At 49.6% G+C, this 26,746-nt stretch overlaps 1 protein-coding gene across 8 annotated transcripts in view; it reads right to left on the reverse strand.

The window, feature by feature from the left end:
- Positions 1–26,746, reverse strand: part of LOC146796197 (small nuclear ribonucleoprotein G-like) — a 195,217-nt gene that overhangs the window by 95,167 nt on the left and 73,304 nt on the right. The gene's annotated exons all lie outside the window — the stretch shown is intronic.

Raw genomic sequence — 26,746 nt, forward strand, 5'->3', positions numbered from 1 at the left:
TGATGGTATGCATGGCATCGTGTTGCTGAGTTGTCAGGGAGGCGATTGATGCTACCCGCGGTCGGATCGCCCATCGGGAACCGGACTTACGCCTGGCGGAAGATTGCGGCCTATCTCCCGGGGATGACAGGGGCTAGAGTTGGCAGGATGCCCGGCTCCTAGTTGATCAACAACGGCCAGGCGAGGTGTGAACTGTCGGACGGAGGTCCCCGCGCTTTCACTTTCGATTTCGTTCCCTTTGTCTGCCCGGACACTGGAGAGCTCTGGGTGGCTTTATTACCCCAAGTACGCTCGGCGGGCTACTCTGGCAGCATAAGGCAGAACTGCTCACTCCTTATTCCTCTCTCTGAGAGGGACCAGTCTTAACTGCACTGGACTGCCTGGAGTCCATTATGTCGGGCAAAGCAGAAGGGGATCGGCTGAAGACTAAGTCTACCAGGCGGGGAACGTATACCCAAGTCAACAGCATGGACCGCTACGCTCTCCAGAAAGTATCACCGAGTGGATCGAGCCAGGCGCCGGATGCCCAGAAGGAGGACTTGCCGGTGACACCGGAGCTCTCCCTACAGGATGTCATGGGCGCGCTCGACGGGATGCAGACCTCGATGGGGAGACAGTTCGAGGCCCTGGCGCATAAGGTGGACGCCATCCTGGTGGATGTCAATCTGATCCGCTCGGACCTGGGCAAGACGAACGAACGCGTTAAGAACCTGGACCTCAGGACCACGGGCCTCACTGATGATGTTGCGGAACTGCAGACCGAGGTCCGTAAGCTGAGGGCCGAGAGTGACCTCGTCGCCCGCCGGCTGGAGGACTTCGAGAGCCGGGCCAGGCGCAACAACGTGCGCGTCATCGGGGTCCCGGAGTCCTCGGATGAGGCTTCGGCGGACCTGCTTGTTGAGGATTTGGTCCTTAATCATCTGAAGCCTAGGGGCCTTGGAAAGTTTTTTGCGGTGGAAAGGGCCCATAGGGTGCCGGGCGGGCGGCCCAAGGCGGGTGCCCCGCCGCGGCCGATTGTCGCCCGGCTCTTTCATTTTCGAGATCGGGACGCTATCCTGCAAGCATCGAGGGTGACGGGCCCAGTTCCCTTCCAGAATGCGTCGGTGAATTTTTATCCGGACTTCACCCAGCAGGTGCAGAGACAGCGACAGAGCTTCCTGGGGGTGAAGCGGAGGCTTCGGGAACTGGATCTGAAGTATGCCATGCTTTTCCCTGCCAGACTACGGGTGGTGCACGAAGATCGAACATTCTTTTTTGACTCTCCTGTTATGGCCGACGAATGGCTGGACGCTTTGCCCCGGCGACGGACGGGGGACGACACAGCCGAGCATGGAGACAGTGGCCGGGATGGACAGGGCTGATATCTCAGAGACGGCCTGACTTGATTTGACTATACTTGAGAAACTGAACAGAATGCAGTAACTGTGGAGGGTTGCGGGAGGACGAGGGGTGCTCTTTTCCTCCCTTAGGGTACTTTTTGTAGACTTTTGGGGTTTTTTAGGGCGACAGGCACACTGCAAGTTGGGGGGGCTTTGTAAGCTGCAGCAGGGGTGCAGGGTGGGGGGAGTTTCGGGGATTGGGGCTTTGTTGTTGGGGGGTTTATTTCTGCAAGGCATGATGATTATCCTCAGGGCTGTTCCATGGTGGCTCCTCGGGTGTGGGGTGGGCCTCTTTCCGTTTGAGGATGGGGGGTAGAGGCTTAAGTGTTATAAGCTGGAATGTTAATGGTTTGGGGGATCGCATCAAGAGTGGGATTGTTTTGCAATGTTTGAAACGCTCAATGCCAGATGTTGCCCTGCTGCAGGAGACGCATCTCATAGGTAATACGTGCTATGCCCTGAATAGGAAGGGGTATAAATTCATCGCACACTCGGGATTCTCTTCTGGGTCCAGGGGTGTGGGCATCCTAGTTAGAGCATCGTTGCCTTTTGAGGTGGACTCCACCATTGTTGACGATAGGGGGAGGTTTGTGGCGGTGGCGGGGCGGTGGGAAGGAAGGACTCTGGTTTTGGTTTCGGTTTATGTCCCGCCGGCCCTGCAGGCCTCCACATTTGCTGATCTGGGCAGGGCTTTGCTGACTCTCCCGGGGGGTATGCTGGTAGTGGGAGGGGATTTCAACGCAGTGGGCTCCGGACTGTTGGATAGATACCCGCCCAGGGACACAGGGGGGGCTCAGAAATGGCTTCCAGATTTCCTAGACACGCTTGGTCTGATAGACTGCTGGAGACTCCGGCACCCCACACAGAGTCAATACACGTTCCACTCCGGGGCGCATGGTAGCCTCTCCAGGATTGACTACCTGCTCACTCTGGCCGCACATGCCTCGTTGGTATCCGAGGCGAGGCACATGGCACGCGGTATCTCTGACCATTCGCCAGTGTGGATCCGGCTGGATCTAGGTCGGGAGGGAGGAGGGAGGGTGGCCCCCATCAACCCATGGTATTTTCGAGACCCCAAGATGCGCAGCGCCCTGGTAAAGAAGGTAGATAATTACTTCGAGGACAATCTGGGAACTGTGGACTCGGCGGTGTCGCTGTGGGAAGCTTTTAAGACCGTGCTTCGGGGGGAAGCCCTCTCCCTGGTGGTGGCTGCCAAGAATCGGAGGGATGGCGAGGTACGGCAGGTAGAGGAGGAGATTGCGGCCCTTGAGGGGGCTTTGGAGGAAGGGGTTACAGAGTCCTCACTGCATGAGCTTTGTTTGAAGCAGACGGAGTATAGGGACCTGGTGACGAACGCCGCTAAGACCCTCAGTAGGGAACAACAGGGCCGCCTGTATGATGTCGGAGATAAGGCAGGGAAACTCCTGGCGTGGTTGGACAGGAAAGAACGGGTCAATAGAGTGGTGCCAGAGTTGACGGGAGAGAGGGGAGAGGTGATTGCGGAACCTGAGGGGATTGTGAAGTGTTTCGCGGAGTATTTTCGTAGGGTTTATTCCTCTGTGTAGGACAGGCCGCCCGAGGACTCGTCGGATCTCCTCCGTGATATCGAGTTGCCCTGCCTATCTGACATAGATAGGGACGATTTGGATGGTGACATAACGGTTGACGAGGTGGCGGGGGCTATTCGCGCGTTGAACTCGGGTAAGGCCTCTGGACCGAACGGATTGCCGATTGATCTGTACAAGCTGTTCCCGGATAGGGTCGCCCCTCACCTGCGCGCCATGTTTTTGGAGGCGCGGGGGGGGGATCCTTCCGTTGGACCAGCGGCTGGCGTCGATCGTGGTCATACATAAAGAGGGTAAACCCCGAGATAGGTGCGCCTCCTATCGGCCCATTTCACTCCTCAACGCTGAGCCGAAAATTCTGGCTAAACTCCTGGCGACCCGTCTGATTAGGGTTCTTGGCGACTTGGTTCACCCGGATCAATCCGGATTCATCCCGCACCGAAACACAGCATTAAATCTTAGGCGTCTTCATGGCGTCATCGCCAGGGCGGGCACGCTGCGTGAACCGGCTATTGTGGCGTCTCTTGATGCCACGATGGCCTTTGACACGGTGGAGTGGGCATACTTATGGGCCGTGCTGGCCAAGTTTGGTTTTGGTCGCGGTTTCGTGAGTTGGGTTAGGTTGCTGTACGAGGGGCCGCTAGCGAATGTTGTGGTGAATGGTCGGGCATCTACTCCGTTTCGGCTTGGTAGGGGTACTCGCCAGGGTTGCCCCCTGTCGCCTCTGTTGTTCGCCCTCGCCCTTGAGCCGTTGGCTGCGTGGATACGTTGGCACCCGGATATACGGGGCCTTCGGTGGTCGCCTGATCACGAGGACCGTATCTCGCTTTATGCCGATGATATCCTGTTGTACCTTGCCTCACCTACGAAGTCACTTATAGTGGTCTGTGACGTACTCGCATCGTTCGGTAGGAACTCGGGGCTCGTTATTAATTGGGGCAAATCGTACTTGTATGTTCTTAGTGGCGAGGTCCCACCGATCCCTAGAACATGTTCGATACAGGTCGCCCAGCAGGGCTTCGTGTATTTGGGGATCTTTATATCCATGGACCCTGCTGTGCGCTACGAGAAGAATCTGCTCCCCCCCCTGGCACGTTTGAGGCGAGATGTTGAAGGTTGGCGGAAGTTGCCGCTCTCCCTTGTTGGGCGTGCGGCCCTGTTCAAAATGATGTCTCTTCCCCGCTTCCTCTACGCCCTCCAGAACACTTTGGACTGGGTACCGGCCAAATACTTTCGGGAGGTCGAAGGCCTCCAACGGACGTTGCTATGGGATGGGCGACCGCGAATAGCTATTGCAAAGTTGACGCTCCCGTGGTACGATGGGGGCATTGCGCTCCCAGACATCCGACGGTACTATTGGGCCACGCAGCTGAGCGCGATCAACCATGGGTTTTATGGCCCCGCCCTCAGCCCTGGGTATGCCATGGACAGGTGGTTGCTGCGTGGTGGCAACTACTACAGGGCGTTGTATTCGCGGTCCCTAGACTCGTCCCTCACGGGGCCCACAGGTGTGGCGGTGCGTGTGTGGAAGATGGCGACTGACTCGCTGGGCTGGAAGGATAGGCTCACCCTCGCTACCCCATTGTTTGAATCGGAGAGATTGTGAAGGCTCTGGCATACGAAGGGTTTCGATAAGTGGGACCTGATAGGTATATCCAAGGTGGGAGATGTGCTGCATAAGGGGAGGGTGAAGTCCTTCGAGGAGTTGCAGACTGAGTATGAGCTGGGGCCCTCCGAGTATTTCAGGTATATCCAGTTGCGCCACGCCCTCCGATCAGTCCTCGTGGAGGGTGAGAAGGTGCCGGAGTCCTCTCCCCTTGAGGACCGGGTCCTCGATGGTCATATGCCCGAGAGCACGATCTCGCTCATATATAAGAAATTGATTAACGTCCGGGCAGACATGCTTTTGGGGCTGAGAGAACAGTGGACTAGGGATGGCCTTGAGTTGGATAATGAGGACTGGCAGTCAGCGGTTTCTTCTCCTAAGGAGGTTGCCATCCCGTCGCGTCTGAGGCTGGTGCAGCTTAAAATACTGCACCGGGTGTATGTGACGGGGCCAAGGCTGGTCCACATGGGATTCTCGGAGGACGGCCTGTGCAGGAGGGGATGTGGTATGGTGGGCACTTTCCTGCACATCATTTGGGAATGTGGTGTCATTGTGGAGTTCTGGAGGAGAGTCCATGCAGTTATGGGGGAGGTGACGGGCATTGCTGTGCAGCCGGAGGCGCGGTGTTGCCTCCTGAACGTCTGGGGGCCCACTGACCTCGATGAGGCGCAGACCCAATGGGTGACTCTGGGTAATATGGTCGCTAAAAGGGATATCGCGCGATTGTGGGGCTCCTCGGGACCCCCTACACTGACCGCGTGGAAAGAGAACATGGACTGGAGCATGTTTAGGGAGAAGACGGTCTATTGCTCCAGAGGTCGCCCCCGGAAGTGGCATGCCATCTGGGGGCGGTGGAACCAATACAGGGGGGGAATATGTCTTGCCCCGGATCTGGAACCTCCCGAGGAACAGCTTTCCCCCTGACCTTCTTTCTAGCACAGTTTGGTTTTCGGAACTGTTTTGGGCCTCTGCTTTCCCCCTTCTTCCTCCGTACACTGTCTTGTAATTAGTAGATGAGTGGGGTCCGGCCTCCCCTGGGGGCTTTCACCATGGGCTTTCAATGTCTTGCCTTGCTGGGGTTTGTTGTGGGGTTTTTTGTGTTTACCTAAAATTGGACCTTTGCGCTACTCTTTGTACTGTACTGGGGACACATCACTGTATCTAACTCTCAATGCTGCCGAACCTTCGGGCTGTCGGCTGAATAGCTGTGTCCTGATTTTTGAAATAAAGGTTTTTCAAAAAAAAAAAAAAAAAAAAAAGCAAGCGCACACATTAACGGTAACAAACATCAAGTTAAGTGTGCTAGCCCGCAATTCCATGTTAGCATCCTAGTCATCATGACCATTATATTGCCTGAATGCAAGATCTTTATATATGCGTACTCAAAATCCATCAAAGGGCCATCGCCCACATGAAATAATACATATCGTTAGTGGCCTGAGACATAGTCAGATAGAAGTTCGACAAACAAATAACACCCCCACGGCGTCATTAAAGTCTTAGCAACTGCGCATAAAGGGCTTGTGAGCCTGGAGATAAGATGCCGCAAAGAGGGTGTTGCAGGGCATAAATAACTCGTGACAATCAACTTACCAGCAAAATCTTGGAATTGTGGATGGCAGGTGCGCCTTACAGAGTGTAACAGAACACCACCCCAGTTTCAAAGACTTAAAGACTCGCGGCAGTCTGGCATCCAGGCGGAAGTGCGTCACGAATGAAAGCGAATGCCGAGATACTGATCAATTTCGGGCGCCATATTGGAATGGTAGGTTTCCTAACGTGAAACCTACAGTACGCTTGCTATGCAAATTTTAAAAGAGTTAATAAATGGAATAAGTGAACAAAGGAAAACTAGAGATCAATATGGGAATATAAATTGAAGATTCATGAATATTACAAAACCGGGCACCCGACTATTAGAAACATAATCTACATATCACAGTGAAACAGGAACAATAACATGCTCCATTACCAAAGGCGGGATTCATGGTTGGAACATTGGTCTACAGGTGCCATCTTGAAATTGTAAATCCCCAAACATAATGCATATAGATGACAACTCAGCCCAAGGTTCAAATAAAGGACACCCGTAAGAATAAAAATGTCGTACAATAACACACCATTAAGGTCGCAAGTGGTCACAAAACGATACACATCGGTAAAGCGACTACCCACAGTGATTTCGCGGGGCCAGTGAAGGACACGTCCATAATATATGAACCAAAAGGCGACCAGACAAAAATATGTTGGCGAAAAAGTGCAAACCACCAAGGCGTTGTAAGTAGATCATAACTGATAATTATGACTCTAGCCAACGTATTACGTCAACACATCATGGATGAGGTGTTCCATTTATAGGAAATCAAGAGAAGTGAAAAAGAAAACAGTCCCCTGGATTGTAGATTCAGGCAGTAGGACAGTAGAAAATAAAATAAGGAAACAGGGTAAAAAGTCCCTGCTTTTAATTGTGGAAAATACAAGCTAACCAGAAATAGTAAGAAAAAAATATAAGAAAAAGAAAAAAGAAAGATAGAAAGAGAAAAACAGTAGACACCATAATAAAAATTGCAGCAAATTTAAACAAAGAATAGTGGAATCAACATCAGCAGGTACATCCAATTGAGTTACATATGTGTGTTCCTACTTCCTTTGGATCTACTCATCTCCAGGGTACTGGGATCAAATGACTTTATAAGAAATAACGCATTTGCCCGTCTGTATTGTGGCCAAGTGTAGTTGTTCATAATCGACAAATCCTCTTGGATTCAGCTTGCCTGAGTCTTAGTTTCCTATTGCCCCCTCTATTGCTCATTGGGACATGATCAATGCAGTGAAACCAAAATGTGGCATCACCATTGTGTTTCTTGCTGTAATGTTCTGTTATAGGATATATGATATCCCTGCTTAGTAGTGCTCTCCGGTGTTCCTAGATACAGGTTTTCAAACCGCGTATGGTACTCCCAACGTATATTATTACGCATTCACACCCCAGGACATACACTACATAGGTGGTGTTACAGTTAATGAACTACTTAATGGAGTATGTTATTGGGCTGTTGTAAGAGAAGTTCTTGGTTCTGTGCTTCCCCATGGGGCAGATGTTACAACTCCCACAGGTAAAACAAGCATTGGGATAGCCAGTTGGTCTCGCCTTTGGGAACTTATAAGTGTTCAGTTATCCAGCACAATATCCTTGGTGCAACAACATCAAGTGTTGCATGGCTAAACACTTATAAGGACCCAAAGGTGAGACCTATTGGCTATGCCAATGCTTGCTTTGAGTGAGTGGCTCGTGCATGTATGCCACTGTGAGGTAGAGATGCTGCTAGTGCTTTTACAGGAGCCCCTGTGACATTGCGCCTCTTCAAAATGTATCTTGGGTCTGGTGTAACACTTCTATCCCCTATTCCCGTCTTCTCACACCCAATGCATCCTTAAATGTCCCATGTACAGCCGGGGTTGACACTCCTATTACCCCTGCCCTGCAGTGACACTTTACCTGTCACGGGTCGTGGTGGACGTGGTGGTGGTGGATGTGGTGGTAGTGGATGTGGTGGTGGTGGATGTGGTGGTGGATGTGGTGGTGGTGGTGGACGTGGTGGTGGTGGATGTGGTGGTGGTGGACATGGTGGTGGACGTGGTGGTGGATGTGGTGGTGGTGGTGGACCTGGTGGTGGTGGTGGTGGTTGTGTACATGGATGTGGTGGTGGACATGGTGGTGTACATAGTGGTGGTGGTGGACATGGTGGTGGTGGACATGGTGGGGGTGGATGTGGTGGGGGTGGATGTGGTGGGGGTGGACGTGGTGGATATGGTGGTGGCCTTGTTGGAGGTGGACGTGGTGGTGGTGGACATGGTGGTGGTGGACGTGGTGGTGGTAGATGTGGTGGTGGTGGGCATGGTGGTGGAGAGGGCATGGTGTTGGTGGGCGTGGTGGTGGTGGACATGGTGGTGGTGGTGGACGTGGTGGTGGTGGATGTGGTGGTGGACATGGTGGTGGTGGACATGGTGGTGGTGGTGGATATGGTGGTGGGCGTGGTGGTGGTGGGCGTGGTGGTGGTTGTGGATGTGGTGGTGGACATGGTGGTGGTGGACATGGTGGTGGTGGTGGATGTGGTGATCGTGGTGGACGTGGTGGTGGACATTGTGGTGGTGGTGGTGGACGTGGTGGTGGTGGACATGGTGGTGGATGTGGTGGTGGATATGGTGGTGGTGGTGGACGTGGTGGTGGTGGATGTGGTGGATGTGGTAGTGGTGGATGTGGTTGAGGACATGGTGGTGGAGGATGTGGTGGTGGTGGAGGATGTGATGGTGGTGGACGTGGTGGTGGTGGACATGGTGGTGGTGGTGGATGTGGTGGTGGTGGACATGGTGGTGGATGTGGTGGTGAATGTGGTGGATGTGGTGGTGGATGTGGTGGACGTGGTGGTGGTGGTGGACATGGTAGTAGTGGTGGACTTGGTGGTGGTGGATGTGGTGGTGGACGTGGTGGTGGTGGATGTGGTGGACGTTGTGGTGGTGGACATGGTGGTGGATGTGCTGGTGGTGGTGAATGTGGTGGTGGTAGTGGTGGACATGGTGGTGGTGGTGAACATGGTGGTGGTGGACGTGGTGCTGGATGTGGTGGTGGTGGTAGACGTGGTGGTGGGCATGGTGGTGGATGTGATGGTGGACAGTGTGGTGGTGGATGTGGTGGTGGACATGGTGGTGGACATTATAGTGGACATGGTGGTGGACATTATAGTGGACATGGTGGTGGTGGATGTGGTGGTGGTCGACGTGGTAGTGGTGGACGTGGTGGTGGACATGGTGGTGGTGGACATGGTGGTGGTGGTGGTGGTGGACGTGATGGTGGTGGATGTGGTGGTGGATGTGATGGTGGTGGACATGGTGGTGTGGACGTGGTAGTGGTGGACGTGGTGGTGGGCGTGGTGGTGGGCGTGGTGGTGGTGGATGTGGTGGTGGACAATGTGGTAGACATGGAGGTGGTGGACAGGATGGTGGTGGATGTGGTGGTGGATGTGGTGGACATGGTGGTGTGGACGTGGTAGTGGTGGATGTGGTGGTGGGTGTGGTGGTGGACAGTGTGGTGGTGGATGTGGTGGTGGACAATGTGGTGGTGGTGGATGTGGTGGTGGTGGATGTGGTGGTGGTGGACGTGGTGGAGGACATGGTGGTGGTGGTGGACGTGGTGGTGGACATGGTGGTGGTGGACATGGTGGTGGTGGACGTGGTGGTGGTGGTGGACGTGGATGTGGTGGTGGATGGGGTGGTGGTGGACGTGGTGGTGGTGGTGGATGTGGTGGATGTGGTGGTGGTAGACATGGTGGTGGTAGTGGATGTGGTGGTAGACGTGGTGGTGGACGTGGTGGTGGATGCAGAGGACGTGGTGGTGGATGCAGTGGACATGGTGGTGGTGGATGTGGTGGATGTGGTGGTGTTGGTGGACATGGTGGTGGACCTGGTGGTGGTGGATGTGGTGGTGGTGGACATGGTGGTGCTGGATGACGTGCTGGTGGTGGACGTGGTGGTGGTGGTGGTGGATGTGGTAGACGTGGTGGTGGATGTGGTGGTGGTGGATGTGGTGGTGGTGGAGGATATGGTGGACATGGTGGTGGTGGATGTGGTGGTGGTGGACGTGGTGGTGGTGGATGTGGTGGTGGACGTGGTGGTGGTGGACGTGGTGGTGGTGGTGGATGTGGTGGATGTGGTGGTGGTGGATGTGGTGGTGGTGGAGGACGTGGTGGACGTGGTGGACATGGTGGTGGTGGACGTGGTGGTGGACATAGTGGATGGGGTGGTGGACATAGTGGTGGTGGATGTGGTGGTGGTGGACGTGGTGGTTGTGGACATGGTGGTGGTGGACATGGTGGTGGACGTGGTGGTATCAGATGTGGTGGTGGGGGATGTGGTGATGGTGGACATGGTGGTGGTGGTGGTGGATGTGGTGGTGGTGGTGGGAGTGGTGGTGGTGGACGTGGTGGTGGTGGACTTGGTGGTGGATGTGGTGGTTGACGTGGTGGTGGATGTGGTGGTGGTGGACGTGGTGGACATGGTGGTGGATGTGGTGGTGGTGGATGTGGTGGTGAATGTGGTGGTGGATGTGGCGGTGGTGGTGGATGTGGTGGTGGTGGGCTTGGTGGTGGTGGATGTGGTGGTGGTGGTGGACGTGGTGGTGGCAGATGTGGTGGTGGACGTGGTGGTGGTGGACTTGGTGGTGGATGTGGTGGTCGACGTGGTGGTGGACGTGGTGGTGGTGGACGTGGTGGTGGTGGACTTGGTGGTGGATGTGGTGGTGGACGTGGTGGTGGATGTGGTGGTGGTGGACGTGGTGGTGGTGGATGTGGTGGTGGTGGATGTGGTGGTGAATGTGGTGGTGGATGTGGCGGTTGTGGTGGATGTGGTGGTGGTGGGCTTGGTGGTGGTGGATGTGGTGGTGGTGGTGGATGTGGTGGTGGCGGATGTGGTGGTGGACGTGGTGGGGGACATGGTGGTGGTGGAGGACATGGTGGTGGTGGACGTGGTGGTGGTAGACATGGTGGTGGACGTGGTGGTGGAGGTGGTTGTGGTGGTGGATGTGGTGGTGTTGGTAGACGTGGTGGTGGTGGTGGACGTCGATGTGGTGGTGGTGGATGTGGTGGTGGACATGGTGGTGGTGAACATGATGGTGGTGGACATGGTGGTGGTGGATGTGGTGTTGGTGGATGTGGTGGTGGACGTAGTGGTGGACATGGTGGTGGATGTGGTGGTGGTGGACATTGTGGTGGTTGTGGTGATGGTGGATGTTGTGGTGGTGATGGACATGGTGGTGGTGGTGGATGTGGTGGTGGACGTGGTGATGGTGGACATGGTGGTGGTGGTGGTGGATGTGGTGGACGTGGTGGTGGTGGACATGGTGGTGATGGAGGACGTGGTGGTGGTGGACGTGGTGGTGGTGGTGGACATGGTGGTGGTGGACATGGTGGTGGATGTGGTGGTGGACGTGGTGGTAGAAGTGGTGGTGGATGTGGTGGTGGATGTGGTGGTGAACGTGGTGGTGGATGTGGTAGTGGATGTGGTGAATGTGGTGGTGGACGTGGTGGTGGTGGTGGACATGGTGGGGGTGGATGTGGTGGTGGTGAACATGTTTGTGGACGTGGTGGTGGTGGACGTGGTGGTGGTGGACATGGTGGTGGTGGACATGGTGGTGGTGGTGGATGTGGTGGTGGGGGTGGATGTGGTGGTGGTGGTGGACGTGGTGGTGGTGGGTGTGGTGGTGGTGGACATGGTGGTTGTGGTGGATGTGGTGGTGGTGGACATGGGGATGGTGGATAGGGGGGACGTGAGAGTGGTGGTAGATGTGGTGGCGGTGGACATGGTGGTGGTGGACATGGTGGTGGTAGACTTGGTGGTGGTGGTGGACGTGGTGGTGGTGGACATGGGGGTGGTGGACATGGTGGTGGTGGACGTGCTAGTGGACTTGGTGGTGGTGGACGTGGTGACAAATAGTGGGAAAAGGTAAAAGCAAAACACAGACTGAATGATATAAAAAAAAGACGTGATGGTGGTGGTTGTGGTGGTGGATGTAGTGAATGTGGTGGTGGATGTGGTGGTGGATGTGGTGGTGGTGGGCTTGGTGGTGGTGGATGTGGTGGGAGTGGACGTGGGGGTGGTGGATGTGGTGGTGGATGTGGTGGTGGTGGATGTGGTGGTGGACGTGGCGGAGGACATGGTGGTGGTGGAGGACATGGTGGTGGTGGACGTGGTGGTGGAGGTAGTGGTGGTGGTGGATGTGGTGGTGGATGTGGTGGTGTTGGTGGACGTGGTGGCAATGGTGGACGTGGATGTGGTAGTGGTCGACGTGGTGGTGGACGTGGTGGTGGTGGACGTGGTGGTGGTGGATCTGGTGGTGGTGGGCATGGTGGTGGTGGACATGGTGATGGTGGATGTGGTGGACATGGTGGTGGTGGATGTGGTGGTGGACGTGGTGATGGTGGACGTGGTGGTGGTGGATGTGGTGACATGGTGGACATGGTGGTGGTGGATGTGGTGGTGATGGAGGACGTGGTGGGGGACATGGTGGTGGACGTGGTGGTGGACGTGGTGGTGGACGTGGTGGTGGATGTGGTGGTGGTGGACGTGGTGGTGGACGTGGTGGTGGATGTGGTGGTGGATGTTGTGAATGTGGTGGTGGGCATGGTGGTGGTGGTGGACGTGGTGGTGGTGGATGTGGCGGTGGTGGACATGTTGGTGGATGTGGTGGTGGTGGACGTGGTGGTGGGGGACATGGTGGTGGTGAACATGGTGGTGGTGGATGTGGAGGTGGTGGCGGTGGTGGATGTGGTGGTGGACGTGGTGTTGGTGGGTGTGGTGGTGGTGGACATGGTGGTTGCGGTGGATGTGGTGGTGGTGGACATGGGGGTGGTGGATAGGGGGGACGTGAGGGTGATGGTAGATGTGGTGGTGGTGGACGTGGTGGTGGTGGACATGGTGGTGGTGGTGGTGGTGGATGTGGTGGTGGTGGTAGACGTGGTTGTGGTGGACGTGGGGGTGGTGGTCATGGTGGTGGTTGTGGTGGATGTGTTAGTGGACTTGGTGGTGGTGGACGTGGTGACAAATAGTGAGAAAAGGTAAAAGCAAAACACAGAGTGAATGATATAAAAAAGAAAGCAAGATAGAGCACGAGGGAGGAGTGATGAGAAAACTGTCACAGTAAAAGCAAAACACAAAGTAAATGATAGCCGTGCACGAGTGAATAACTAATGGTGCTATTTTAAAGCACACATGTCCTTGTCACAGTAAAAGCAAACACACTGCTGGCACTACGATTGTGTGTTTGCTGGCCCGGGAATGGTGCATTCGTAAGTGCGATGCGCGCAGTCGGCTCTTTTTGGAAGTACATACTCGTACTTGTGGGCGCGCCCCTGCTCGCTCCCGCAAGGTGGATGCCGCCATAAGCACAAGTATGTGCTTCCAAAAAGAGCAGAGCAATGGCTAAAGGTCCTCCTATGCAGCGCATGCACACCGCATAGGCGAGACCTAAAAAACCTTTAGGTTTACATGGTAACCAGGTCCACTTGTTTGTGGTGTTGTCCCATAGCTTGTACATAGATATTTCTTCAAGGATACCCCCCCTCTTGTATGTGATAGCAGGTACATCAGTAATACAGTCCTTGAGGCCCGCGATATCAGTGCGTAAATGCCAGTTCTTTCGGAAGGCCTTAAAAATCTTATCACTGTGTGTGGTGTACTGTGTGAAAAATCTTGCCTTCTCTCTATTTTTAGATACCCTCCGGTATTCTACCTTATCCTGAAGTGTAAGTTCCCTATCAGTTGGCAGTATCCTGGTTTTTGCTCTATCCAAAACCTTGTTGCCTTATCCTCTCTTTTGTAATCTCTTTCTTGTCTCTCTGATATTGGAAAGGAAAGTCACTTCTTCACTGCAGTTTCTCCTAATGCGTGTGAGCTTGCCAAAAGGAATATTATTAATAACAGAACTCGAGAAGGCACTGGAGGCATGCAGTATGGCATTGCACGCCGTTTCCTTTCTATACAATGTACTTTGTATTACCCAATGTTCAACATAGAAGCGAATGTCAAGGAAATTGATACTGTCATTGTTGAAAGACATTGTTAGTTTCACATAAAATGCATTTTCATTAAGATAAACAAAGTATTACTGTAACTGTTCCACAGAACCAGACCAAAGGCAGATTATATCATCTATGTACATCCCCCAGAACACAATGAATTCAGTCCAGGGGGAGGCACATCGAGCCCAGGCATGTTCCTTCTCGTACCACCCCATGAAAAGGCAGGCGTAAGAAAGAGCAAACCTGGAACCCATTGCGGTCTCTTTGATCTGTTGGAACCAGCGGTTGTCGTGTAGAAAGAAGTTGTTCAGAAGTATGATGTTTACCATCTCAGCAATCATTTTGTTATATTCATAAAATACTGTACCCTCCCTGTCCAGGAAGGAGTGCACTGCCATAGTACCAAACTGTTTGTCAATACATGTATAAAGACTCTCGACATCAAAAGTAACGAACAGCAGTTCTTCAGACCACCGTAAGTCTTTAAATTTCACAAGTATGTCTTTACTATCCCTTATGTTTGATCGTAGGTCAAGGACGTGTTTTTGTAATCTAAGGTCGAGGAATTCAGAAAGCTTTTCGGTGGGCAAGCCCACCCCCGAAATAATAGGTCTTCCTGGGGGGAACTGTCCCCCGTTGTGTATTTTGGGTAGAAGATATCATCAGACCCTGTGGGATCGCCAACTATGTTCTGCACCCATTTTCAATCAATTCATCTATGGCCTCCAATACTCCACACTTTCTAAACCCTATGTGTAGTGTGCAATATAAGCCAAGGCCTCAGTGTTCTACTGACTTAAGCCACCCTACTTCCCTTTTTAGCCCGCATTGGCCCTCTTTTTGTTCTCTACTTCCCTTTCTTCTCTTCTGATTTCTACTCATTTGGTGGTGATATACTTGAGCTCACCTTCAGAAGGATTGTTCGGCGATCCTCATTCATTGCTTCTCACACACCCTCCGCTGGCTCTGCAATGGGCCGCATCTCTAGTCACTCGTGGCCAGATCACCAATCTGCTCTTCATCTACAGCATCTCGATGTTAGCCACATGCACGCTGTCTATATCTTTTGCCATCAGCGTCAGCTGGTCTCTTTCAAGCATTCTCTCTCTGCACATGGTCTGTCTTTAAGTTGCCACTATCTTACTTCACGTTCTTACTTTCACACAGAGTGTAGACTTTGGTCGCCACGGTAGCAGAGCTAACGACTCACACACCAGACCCCATCACACTGACAACCACCCCCACCCTAATGTTTGTTTATAGAATGAGTTGAGGCAATGGAGTGCCTGCATGGGGAAGTGGGTCCACCTCATTTTAGTAATGAGTGTGACAAGAAAGAATAGACTCAGAGTAATGGAGCAATCCTTGCTGCAAGTGGAGATCGTGAGTAGTGAGAAATGTAAAAAGAAAGTAAAAAAACAAAAATACAGATGTGGAAGTATAGAACGTAAGTGCTATTTTATGGTATCTAGACATTTAAATGGATTGCAAAGCATGGAATGAGAAAGGTTGAAAAAGAGGGAATAGTTTTGGCTTTTATCAGTGCCCACATTGCAAAATGTAAATTAGGCCAGGCTGTGGGAGAGGCCAGCAATATTTGTGTCATGAAAGAACATTTAGGGCCTCATTCTGAATGCCCAGGCAATTCATGTAGTAACTCAGCCTCACCAGAGTTACCGATACCAGAGCTACCAGTAACTTTGTGATGCAAAGTTTTTCCAGGGATTACAAGATGAAGCCTGAAGTTCCACTAAGAAATTAGGATAAACTGAGGGAATGGAGAATACAGGGCCGTATTACAGTAATAATTTCTCATTCTCCATTGTGTGTTCTATCACAATCCGCCTTAGTGCTGGTTGTACTTCCGTCCCAGTATGGCCAAGTATAATTTTATCAGTAGGTAGTTTCCCCATTCTATAATCCTTCGTGAGTCCCTATAGTAAACTATGTCAAAGTTCCAGGTATGGAGTCAATGTCATATGTGTGCCCGTACCTGGTATGCCGAAGAGTTGTCTCCTGGGTATGCAATGAGTTCAGTGGCTATAGAACACACAGCTCTGAGGAAGTCGCAAGACAATACCCACTGTGCGACGAAACACGTGTTGGCTTTGTGGCTAAGAACATTACAACTGAACAACAGATTGAAATAAATAAATAAAAGTCAATTGTGGTTCTTTTGAACACATATGAAATTAATTGCATGTAAATTGTAGATTAGAGTGTACTAGAGGCTATGAATGAACCCTGGAAAGCTCCCCTATCCACTAGAATGTGAGATAACCCTTTTCTGCCACATGCAGTGAGCTTAGTATATAGTAAATGTGTCCACTCTCTAGACCCTATGCTGAGCCCTATGTTGTCCATAACCAGGTATAAGTACTGCCAGTGTAAAGAAGCAAATGCGTTTTTCAGTTTCAATTGTCAAAATCATTCCATCTGGCCAGTCAGTTAAGGGAAAAGTCAATACCTGTATCAGCCTTCTGATGTTTATCGTTGTGTTTTAGGTAGGAATGAAACTGATTTGGTCATGATAAATCAGCCCTTGGATCCTAGGAAGGTTGAGTTGCCTGTATCCTACTCAATATCTTATAATCTGTATTGAGCATCGACAACGGCCTGTAAGAGGCCTGATACAACGCATCTCTTCCCTATTTTGGAAAGGCAGCAATGAGTGCCTTGAGGTCAGTGGTGAGGAGCTTCTTGTTTACCTTTGCGTAATCAATCATGTTAACCAGTTAAGGTGCCAAGATGTTCATATATAGAATTGAATGGGCAATCCATCGGAACCTGGCACCTTGCTCCACTTTAACTGGCACTCACATCTCCTGCTCAGTACTACCAGCCGCCAGTATCTTAGCCTCATCTGAGGAAATCAAACATAGCCTTGCAGCTCAAATCAATGCCTGTATCATGTGTGGGGGCATTCAGTTGGGGAGACATAATGATTCATAATACCTAACAAATGCACTATTAATGTCTTCCTTAGCGTACACTAGCTTACTTGTGTCTCAGATTCCGAGTATAGGGGCCCCTCTTTTATCAGGGATTGCTAGCCAGCCTAGAAGACTGCCTGCTTTGTCCCTCTTATCACGTGCCCTAGCTAGGTATGTCTTATAATCAAATAACTTTCAGCCCCTCCGTGAGAGTGTACAGCTCCTCCCTTTCAGCGGCAAGGGTGAAGGTCGGTGCAGTTAGTTCCTCTACCATCCATGTCTTAAGACACTGTCTCATGCTTGTCTGTGCCACAAATTAACATTGACCAAATACACAGAGCCATTAAAATACAATTGCCACACATCACCGGTTTGAAGGCGTCCCACTCATTTAATTTTGACATTGCTGTACCCTCATTCGAGGGCAAAGTAATTTTGAATTACGTCGATATGGTCTGCTTAAAGAACTGTCTTCTAAAGCCTCAACCATTAATGTCCAGCTCAGTATGGTCACTCTGGTCACCACTAACCTTATTGTTACCATCAGCAAATTCTAATCAGAATAAGCTTTTGTTAAATATTCAGCTTTTCCATGTCTGTATACAATTGTGGGGAGCAGTAAATCTTGTGAAGCTGGACATGAAGGGCCTGCTGGCTAGGGTAAAAATAGTCCTTATATTAGTATGAAGTTCCCTTAATATATCGAGAAAACCCCAGTGTGACATAGAGGGGCCGATTCACAGAACTAACTTACGACAAAATCCTAAAAACTACTTTTGGTATTCACAGAAGGTATTTAGTAGTCTTAAACTAGGATTTTGTCTTAAGTTAGGATTTTGTCTTAAATTAGGACAAAATCCTAACTTAAGACAAAATCCTAATTTAAGATAAAATCCTAATTTAAGACAAAATCTACTGAGACAAAGTGGTGTTGTGTTCATGGCCTGATTTTGTGCCCAAAATCCCTTTGGTATTACTTTACACTTCTGATCTAATGTTACGGGTATATTACCCGGACCCTTCCTCCCAGGAAAAGAAGTTGTTTCATACGTTAGGCATTCATTGGGCATTTCAGTATTTTGTTCAGGGCGAAACCTTTTAGAAAGGTGGATTCTATGTTCATGACATTTGGTGCCTCTGGGCAGGGTCTTAAACCCTCTTCAGCGAAACTAGGTACATAGCTGAAGCAAGCCAGTATTTTGGAGTGTGAGAAGCAGGAGGAACACCTTTCAGCACACATATAGGGGAGGTCAACAAGAGGGATCTCAGCTTTCTGGGTGGCTTTGAAAGCAACATCAGTGATGACCAGGGCCGGCTTTAGGGCTGTGCGACAGGTGCTGCTGTATTGGGCGCCAACCTGGAGAGGTGGCACTGACCTCAGGGGGGCGTTGTGTTTAGCAATAACTTACAATTTAAAAGGACCTCCTGCAGGGTTCCTTGTGCGTCCAGTTTTTAGGCAGCAATAAAAATGTCATGATAACTCTTGTGATTAATGTTCCTGCTAGAGAGAGATATCAGAGTTTTGTCTAGTGGCAGTTCTGACTCACCATAAAGTAGCTCAGAGGGTTAATATGCCCGCTGCAAAGAACAGATCTGTGTTTTGGGTGGGTATCTGTGTGGATTAGTAAAGCCAGCCTTTACCAACGCTATAAAACAAATTAAATGTATATCAGAGAGGGGATATGGAGAGATGAGGGGCACTTTTGCCGAGTGGTAGTGAGGGTATCCAAGGAAAAGGTATGGGGGGAGATTGTTGCATCGGGAGCCACCACTGCTAAAGCGGGCCCTGGTGATGGCTATATGCAATGCAGCTACTTGGGCTAGCCCCCATACCTTCACAAAACATTATAGCCTGCAGTTGGGAGAAAGTTTGTCAACATCCTTTGGTTCCATGGCGCTACAATTGGCTGTAGAGGAAATATTGAGTGAATAAACTTCAATCTGATTCACGTTTGCTGTGATTAGTGTGTCATTGTCTGGATTGAAGCAAAGTTCCTGCCCTGTGAAGAAGCTCAGTAAGTGAGGATTGGGAGGAGGTAATGACGAGGACATAATGACCCGATTACTTACCCCACTTCCTCCAACTCCTCCAACACTAGTTCTAATTCCTATAAATCCTTCTCTTCCAATTTCAACCCCTCCAACTCTTCCAACTCTGATTCCTCCAACTCTGATGTCAACTCCTCCACATTCAATTCAAACTCCTCCAATTCAAGCTCCTTTAGCGTCAATCTCACCAACTCTTAACAATTCCAACTCTGACCCAACTCCTATTTCTCCAACTCCACTTCCTTTAACTCCAACTTCCACAACTCTAGCTCCTCTAACTCTATAAGCTGCAACAACAATCCCACTTCTTCCAACTCCTTGATCTCCATCAGCTCCAACTTCAGCAGCTCCAGCTTTTCCATCTATGACCTCCAACGCCAACCACTCCAAAGCCAGTTCATCCAACAACTCCTCCAATAACTCCAATTCCGAATCTAAATCCTAACCCTGCAACTCCAACAACTACAACATTGACTCCAACTTTTCAAGCAACTACAACTCTTCCAACTTCAACAACCTGAACTACAAGTCCAGGTACAAGAACTCTAGCTCCAACTCCGACTCCAACTCTTCCAACAACTCTGACTCAACAACTCCAAATTTCATTCCAGCTCCTCCAAATCCAGCTCTTCCAATGTCTCCAACTCCTGCTCCTCCAACAGCTCCTCTAGATCCAAGACATCTAACTCCTCCAGTTCTGACTTCAAATCCTCCAAATCCATTCTTCCAACTCCGACAATTCTAACTTCATCATCATCAACTCATAGTCCTCCAACACTAAAAGCTCCAAACCCTCTACCTCCAACTCCAGCTCTTCTAACCCAGCACCTCCAACTGAAATAACTCCAAATCTAGCAACTCCACCTCTAATTCCAACAATTTCAACTCACATTCGATCTCCTCTAGCTCTTCTAAGTCTAAATCCCGTAACTCCTCATCTCCAACAACTCCATCTACTCCAACTCCAACCGCTCTTACTCCAACAACTAAAACTCTAAGGGTCATATTATCAAGACAGGTGATAAAATTATCGCCGCTTTAGCAGCAGAAAACTGCCGCTAAAACGGCGCTAATGGGCTTGATAATATGCTCTATGGAATTCCAATTGAAGCCCATGTTAGATATCCTTCACATCTAACATGGGCTTCAATTGGAATTCCATAGAGCATATTATCAAGCCCTTTATCGCCGTTTTAGCGGCAGTTTTCTGCCGCTATAGCGGCGATAATTTTATCGCCTGTCTTGATAATATGCCCCTAAGGGCCATATTATCAAGGAACGGCGATAACATTATCGCCACTTTAGCGGCAGGAAACTGCCGCTAAAGCAGCGATAATGGCTTGATCATATGCCCTTGTGAATTCCCATAGAAGCCCAGTTTCTGGTGTGAACCTGGGCTGCTATGGGGATTCACAAGGGCATATTATCAAGCCCATTATCGCCGCTTTAGCGGCAGTTTCCTGCCGTTAAAGCGGTGATAATGTTATCACCGTTCCTTGATAATATGGCCCCAAGAGCTCAAACTCCTGCAAAACTGACTACAATTCCATGCTTAGAACATTAACTCTACCAACTCGAAGTTCAACAACCCATCTGCTCCAACTCCAAGTCCGACTTCAAATCTTTCAGCTTCTTTAACTCCTCAAACTTTTCAACTTCTCAAACTTATCAACTCCTCCAGCTCCTCCAAATCCAACTCTGAATCCAGCACCTCTATTTCTAACTCGCCCAACTCCTCTAACTTTTCCAAATCCCCCAACTCCATCAACTCTTTAAATACAACTCTAATTTTCCCAACTCCAGTATAATATTCCAAGGAGTTAAGCAACCTCTCCTCATCTACGGTGTTAATCTGGGGGATATATTTTGAACTCCTCCAACTTCCACTCATCTAACTTCACCTCTTTGACTCCTCCAGCTTCAGCAACTCTGGGAAGTCCAACTCCAATGCTAACCCAACTCCATCAGTTCCAACCCCGAGTTCAGTAACTCCGACAACCCCACGTTTCCCAAAAACTCCACCACTTCCAACAACTCCACCTCATTCACCTCCATTTACTCCAGCTCTGACTTCAACAAGGCACACTTCTCTAACAATTTCGACTCCAATAAATCCAACTTCTCCAACACTGCAACTCCACCAACTTCATCTTCAGCAACTCCAGCTGCTCCGACTCCAACAGAAACTCTGACTTCAATAACTCCGACTCAAACTCCTCCAGCAACGCTGAATCCAACAACTTCAACTCCAACATCTCCAATTCCACCAACTCCAGTTCCAACTCCAACTCCTCCAAAGCAAAATCCTACTACTCAGTCTCCTCCAACTCAGACTCTAACGCCTTAATATCCAACAACTCCAACCCCGACTCCTCCCACTCCTACAACTCCAACTCTGGCTCCAACAATGTCAACTCTAACTCCCCCAACTCAAACTCCTTCAACTCAAACAAATCTGATTCCCTCAACTCTATTTCCTCTTTCTCCAATGCCAGCTTCAGTATAATTAGGCAAGTACTTAGGCGAGCTCTCCTCATCTGGAGTCTTAATTTTGGGTATTTATTTTGAAAGTCTGCTTCATGACTCTAATTGCTAGTATGTTGAAAATGTGCCACTTTTCTTAAAGTTGTTCTGAAGTGTCCTAACACTTCTGATGGTGTGTCATTCCATAGGTACCCCTGAATTATGAGTGGGAAGGATCTTTATTTCCCATTTGAAAACGGAAAATTGTGACAAAAGTTATTGGCAAATGGCAAAGATTTCAGTGTATTTCTTGCACTGCTATGGCAAAATGAACCTATTTAGTTTAACTTGTATTGAATAATATGAACATGTCAAGTTTCAGTTAAGCAGAAAAGGCTGTGATACCACATGACGGCTGTGAATTTAAAAGAGCCTTCAATTTCCTCTTCCTCATACCAGAAGAAATTACCACCAACACACAAAAATGTATAAGACAAAAATGTTAAGCGTGCCTAACTCAATGGCTCACATGGCACCTTCAGAAGTGCTTGCAGCCTACATGCAGATCCCGTGTGAGAAATGAATGATTGGTCTTTTTAGAAAAAAAACTTCTCAGAATCCTCATCAGTAAAGGCATTTATGTGTCTAACTTTGGACTCTTAAATGCTCTAATTGCTCCCCACTGGGATGGGATTGTAGGGTGGACACTGAGAGTCATAACACAAAGCCATCCTTCAAACAAATCAAGCACAGCTAAATGCCAGCTGAACAAGGGTGCATATTCTAAGTCTTGCACCACTTCTCAAAACTCCTCCAGTGCCTACAATGCACTTTCAGCATCAATGGGCGACGCGACTGCTGTATAAACCATGCCACCTCCTCCAAACAACCCACCTTCTAAAAATGTGCAGATACGGCCTTTCAAAATCCATACATTCAATTGCTGACAGACTTAAAATACCTGAGGAACATGAGAGCCCTTCAAGAGGATAAACTGATAGCGGCAGGGTCCCATCATCCGGGACTGTTAGCCGGAGGAGAAGAGGGAACCAGGGTCGATGCTGCCACCCCATGTCGACCAAAATCACCTCCACCAGAGTCTCCTGGATCCTTCTTAAAAATGGGTCAACAGGTCTACATCAATCCACTTGGTCATTGCCAGGATAGAGCATCCACCATCCAGACCTCTTGACATAGGTTTCAAATGCAAAAACGGGGAAGAAAAGCTTTCATCCTGGATGAGCACAGATCTGCTTCTGGCATTTCAAACTTCTGAATTATCCTGTGAAAAAGATCCTGATTCAGAGACAGCAATTTCGAGGAGGGGGAAGACCCTGCTCAGGTGATCTGCAAGCCTATTTTTCCTCCCCAGAAGAAACACTGCAAAGAGAAAGAGGAGATTATCTCAGTTTCCCTGCCAAAGAGGAACAGGGTCCGCACCAGTGACCCCATGATGATTCATGTAGGCCAGAACCACTCTGTTGTCCATTCTTATTTAGACATTGTGCCCAAAATGCAATAAGGCTGCGCGCACTTCCTTACATTTCTTCCAATTTGAAGAACCTTCCTTCCGCTTTTGGAACCACTCCCCCTGCACTGAGTTTGCTCCTAGTCACCCTATTCCATCACACTCGCATGTCTTGTGAATATTTTGGGACGGACCTTCTCTAGAAGGGAAACTTTGTCCAAATTCTTCCTTTCCAGCCTCCAATGTAGAGACTAGCAAACCCCCAGAGTCAGTCGTGCCACCTGCTCAAACTATTTCAACTTTGAATCCTAACACTCCAGAAGGTGATTCACCAACAGACACAGATGCAACATGGCCCAGGAAAGGACACCACCTTCAAGGCCATAAAAGCCTCAGTACCCTCATCGAGTGCCGTGATGTTGGTGCTCCCATGGCAAGGACACTGATGACCTTAGCTTCTCCTTCTTTGGGTCCAGAAGAATTACTCATTGCTGATTCACCCTGAAGTGAGCGCTATAAAGTGCAAATCCTGGGTTAACACCAATTTAAACTTTTTGTAGTTTATCAAAAAAAATATTTTCTCCAGCAGGTTGCACACTTCAGTCTTAAAAGAAGAAGAGCAAGCGATCAGCCAATCATCTAAATAATTATTAACTGGCCTGCATTCTCCTGTCTGACATCTTCAGGACCAGAAATAAAAATGAGTTGAAGCCCTTCCCTTTCTGGGAAGTCAGTACTGGAATTACCACCCACTTGTCTACAAGCTTTTGTTTCCCTTCCTGGCTTTTCTGAAAATCTCTTGGCAGACGGTTTGGACAGAAACAGTTTCTATGGAAGATCTTCAAACTCTAGATGACAACCCTGCCAAATGATCTTCAGCACCCATTGATCCGGCATTGAGGACCTCCAATTTTCAAAAAAATAGTTACATCTTCCTCCAACCAGAAGATTACATTGAAACTCCGCATAATCATCCTTTGAATTGGGCAGATCTGGATTGAACACTCCTACTTACTGCGATCAGGGTTTGTCTACTGATGTACTCCTGGGGCCCGTCCCCTCCCACAAAAGGGCTAGTGTCCAAATTTTGATTAAAAAACACATCAAAATGCCCTCCCAATGCAAACACTTTCCTATGTAAGGACGTCTACCTGGAACCATCACCTTTCTGTCCTCCACCGATTTATTGTATCAGAGTCCCTAGCTGGGAGTCAAAAAGTATTGTACCTGTTAACAGGGGACACATCAACAAACCTTTCTGGAAAGTGTCCACCTTCCAGGCCATGATCCACATCTGCCTACAGGCAACTACTACTGACTAACTGCTGCTGCTGCCCCAAGCAGGCTGAAAGATGGATGTATGACGCTAGAATGATAGCCATAAGGCCGACAGCTCCAACAACGAAAGCGTTAGATCGAAGCTACCATTATCAGCCCAGTTTCTAGAATAAAGTACAACAGCACGCCGGCATTTAGAGTGCTATTAAACATACAAAAACAATGAATGCCTTAAACACGCAGCCACTTACAACACATCATTTTGTAAAAAGACATTCCACTTGCTTTTTGGATATCGTATGTAATGAGCCAAATCACTAGCCGCTTTGCAGATATAAAAGTTAATATCCCAAGCTTCCTCTCAAAGGTGCTTGCAGATAGCGCTCTGAGATTGCCCCAGGTGGTTCCGACCGCCAGAGCAGGGCACGTCAAGGCCGTCATGTTTGAGCATGTGTCTCAACTATGCAGGGCAGGTCTGGGAGCGGCCCGACTCCAGGACAGTCCGCGGTCCATGCCTCAGCCAAGGCTAGACTCAGGGAAGGCGTCTGAGGCTCCTGCCTCATGGGTGCCACTGCGCCTCAGGGACGGCGCCAAGTGTTTTGGGTGAGAGTATGGACTGCTATCGCGCATCGCGCATCCCTTACCACACCCTTAGCTCTAAACCCCCCTCACACCTTTAGCCCTAAAACTGCTTCTTCCCTTAGCCCTAAACCCCCTCACACCCGTAGCCCTAAAAATGGGCCCGCACTACCCTGACCCCTAAAAACTGCCCATTCCCCAGCTTCATTAGCCTTATTGTGGTTGACAGTCGTGTAAAAAGTTTCTGTATATGAAAAAAACACAGAGGTGTACGTTTTAATGTATCATGTGAAAGGAACCTTTATTTAAAAAAGAATTCTAAATGAATGGAGCCCAGAGTTAATAAAAAGGACTATTGTGGCACAAATACAATTTTATTCTAAAGCAGGCGCGGCCCGTGCAGGTAAGAGTGGTGGGGAAACGTCCTTTTTAACAAAGGCTTTATTACAAATAGCCTTTAGAACAGGTGGGGCCCTTGCATGTAAGAGCAGTGGGCGGGGTGGGGGGGGGGATATTTGACATACGACCATGGTTTTCTTTTTAGGTCGAGCCTAGCGCAGCACACATGCGTTGCTCTAGGAGAGGGCCTCTTAGAATTACCCTTTTTTTCGGCATTATTTCAATTGGGCTTTGCGTGCGTCTTTCCAAATAGACAGCACGCAATTGGGCAAAGGCGGGTGCATGTCCCACTTTTCCCAGTAAATGTATCCGCCCACGGCCTACAGCTTGCGGGAGCGAGCAGCAGCGCCATCTGTTCGGGATCATGTTTCCAATTAGCGTGGTCGCTGCGCTGCCGCGCTTGCTTTTGTTTCTATTATAACCCCTGCCATTGTTTCCCTTCTCTTTCGATCTCTTCCCCTTGTGTTTATTTCATTATATGATTTCATTTCCTCCATCAAATATTTTCCTTGCTTTGTCTGTGTGTATGCATTAATTTATTCACCCTTTATTTCATGTGTTATTATTCTATGCATTAAGCGCTCTTTTCTGCCTGTCTATACTCGTGCTGTAGTAGCCCGCTACAGTACAACAAATGCAATAAGTGTCAGGTAATTTAAACCCGGAGTTGAGTTCGGCTTCCCCTTGAATCGTATCCCCTAACTCACCCAGAGAAAAGATCCGCTGCTTCGGCCTGATGCTGCTGCTCGGGTGGAGTTTCAGCTCCGAAAATAGCCGAACTTCAGGTTTTTGAGGGGGCTACAAGAATTGCGCAACACCGGGACTGTCTCACTTGAATATTTTGCTCCAGCGTTGCATGTGGTAGTGCATTAAACCCATTCCTATTGGCTATGCCAATGCATGTTTGTATGCCTTCTTTCGCATTACTCACGGGATGCGTTTAGACAGGGAACGACAACAACTTTCACCTTGCTTGTTAGAGTATCATGTGACTGTCAGTGAACTGTGTAGAACGCCGGCCACTTTCTGGTTTCAAACGCCGTGCAGTGCGGCTGGAAGATGGTTGGGTTTCTGCGCCTCTGCATGATTTTGGCGTTGGCTATTTCTCCATTTACAGGTAACACGTTCATCCATTTTCTGTTCAGTAATGTTGAGCAATACACAAATATTTCGTAAAGCCATGTTGCACAAGTTGGCTGGTTGTATAACCGTTTTCCTCGGGTCACTGATGGTGTTTTAAATCGTTTTCTCATTTCAGTTCATGTGTAGCTGCCAAAGTTTGAGACTGCTAATGTGTGGCATTTTCATAGTTTCGGTGTATTTATGAGTGAAATTCAACGACCAATGTGTGACATTTGGAGAGAGACTTTCTCGCAAGTAAAATCAAGCAATAAAGTCCATGGAAACAGATAAATACCAGAAGCTACACCCAGGGCTTTAAGTGGGATGAAAAAA

The sequence above is a fragment of the Triturus cristatus genome, chromosome 10 (assembly GCF_964204655.1).
Source record: "Triturus cristatus chromosome 10, aTriCri1.1, whole genome shotgun sequence".
NCBI classification, from domain to species: domain Eukaryota; kingdom Metazoa; phylum Chordata; class Amphibia; order Caudata; family Salamandridae; genus Triturus; species Triturus cristatus.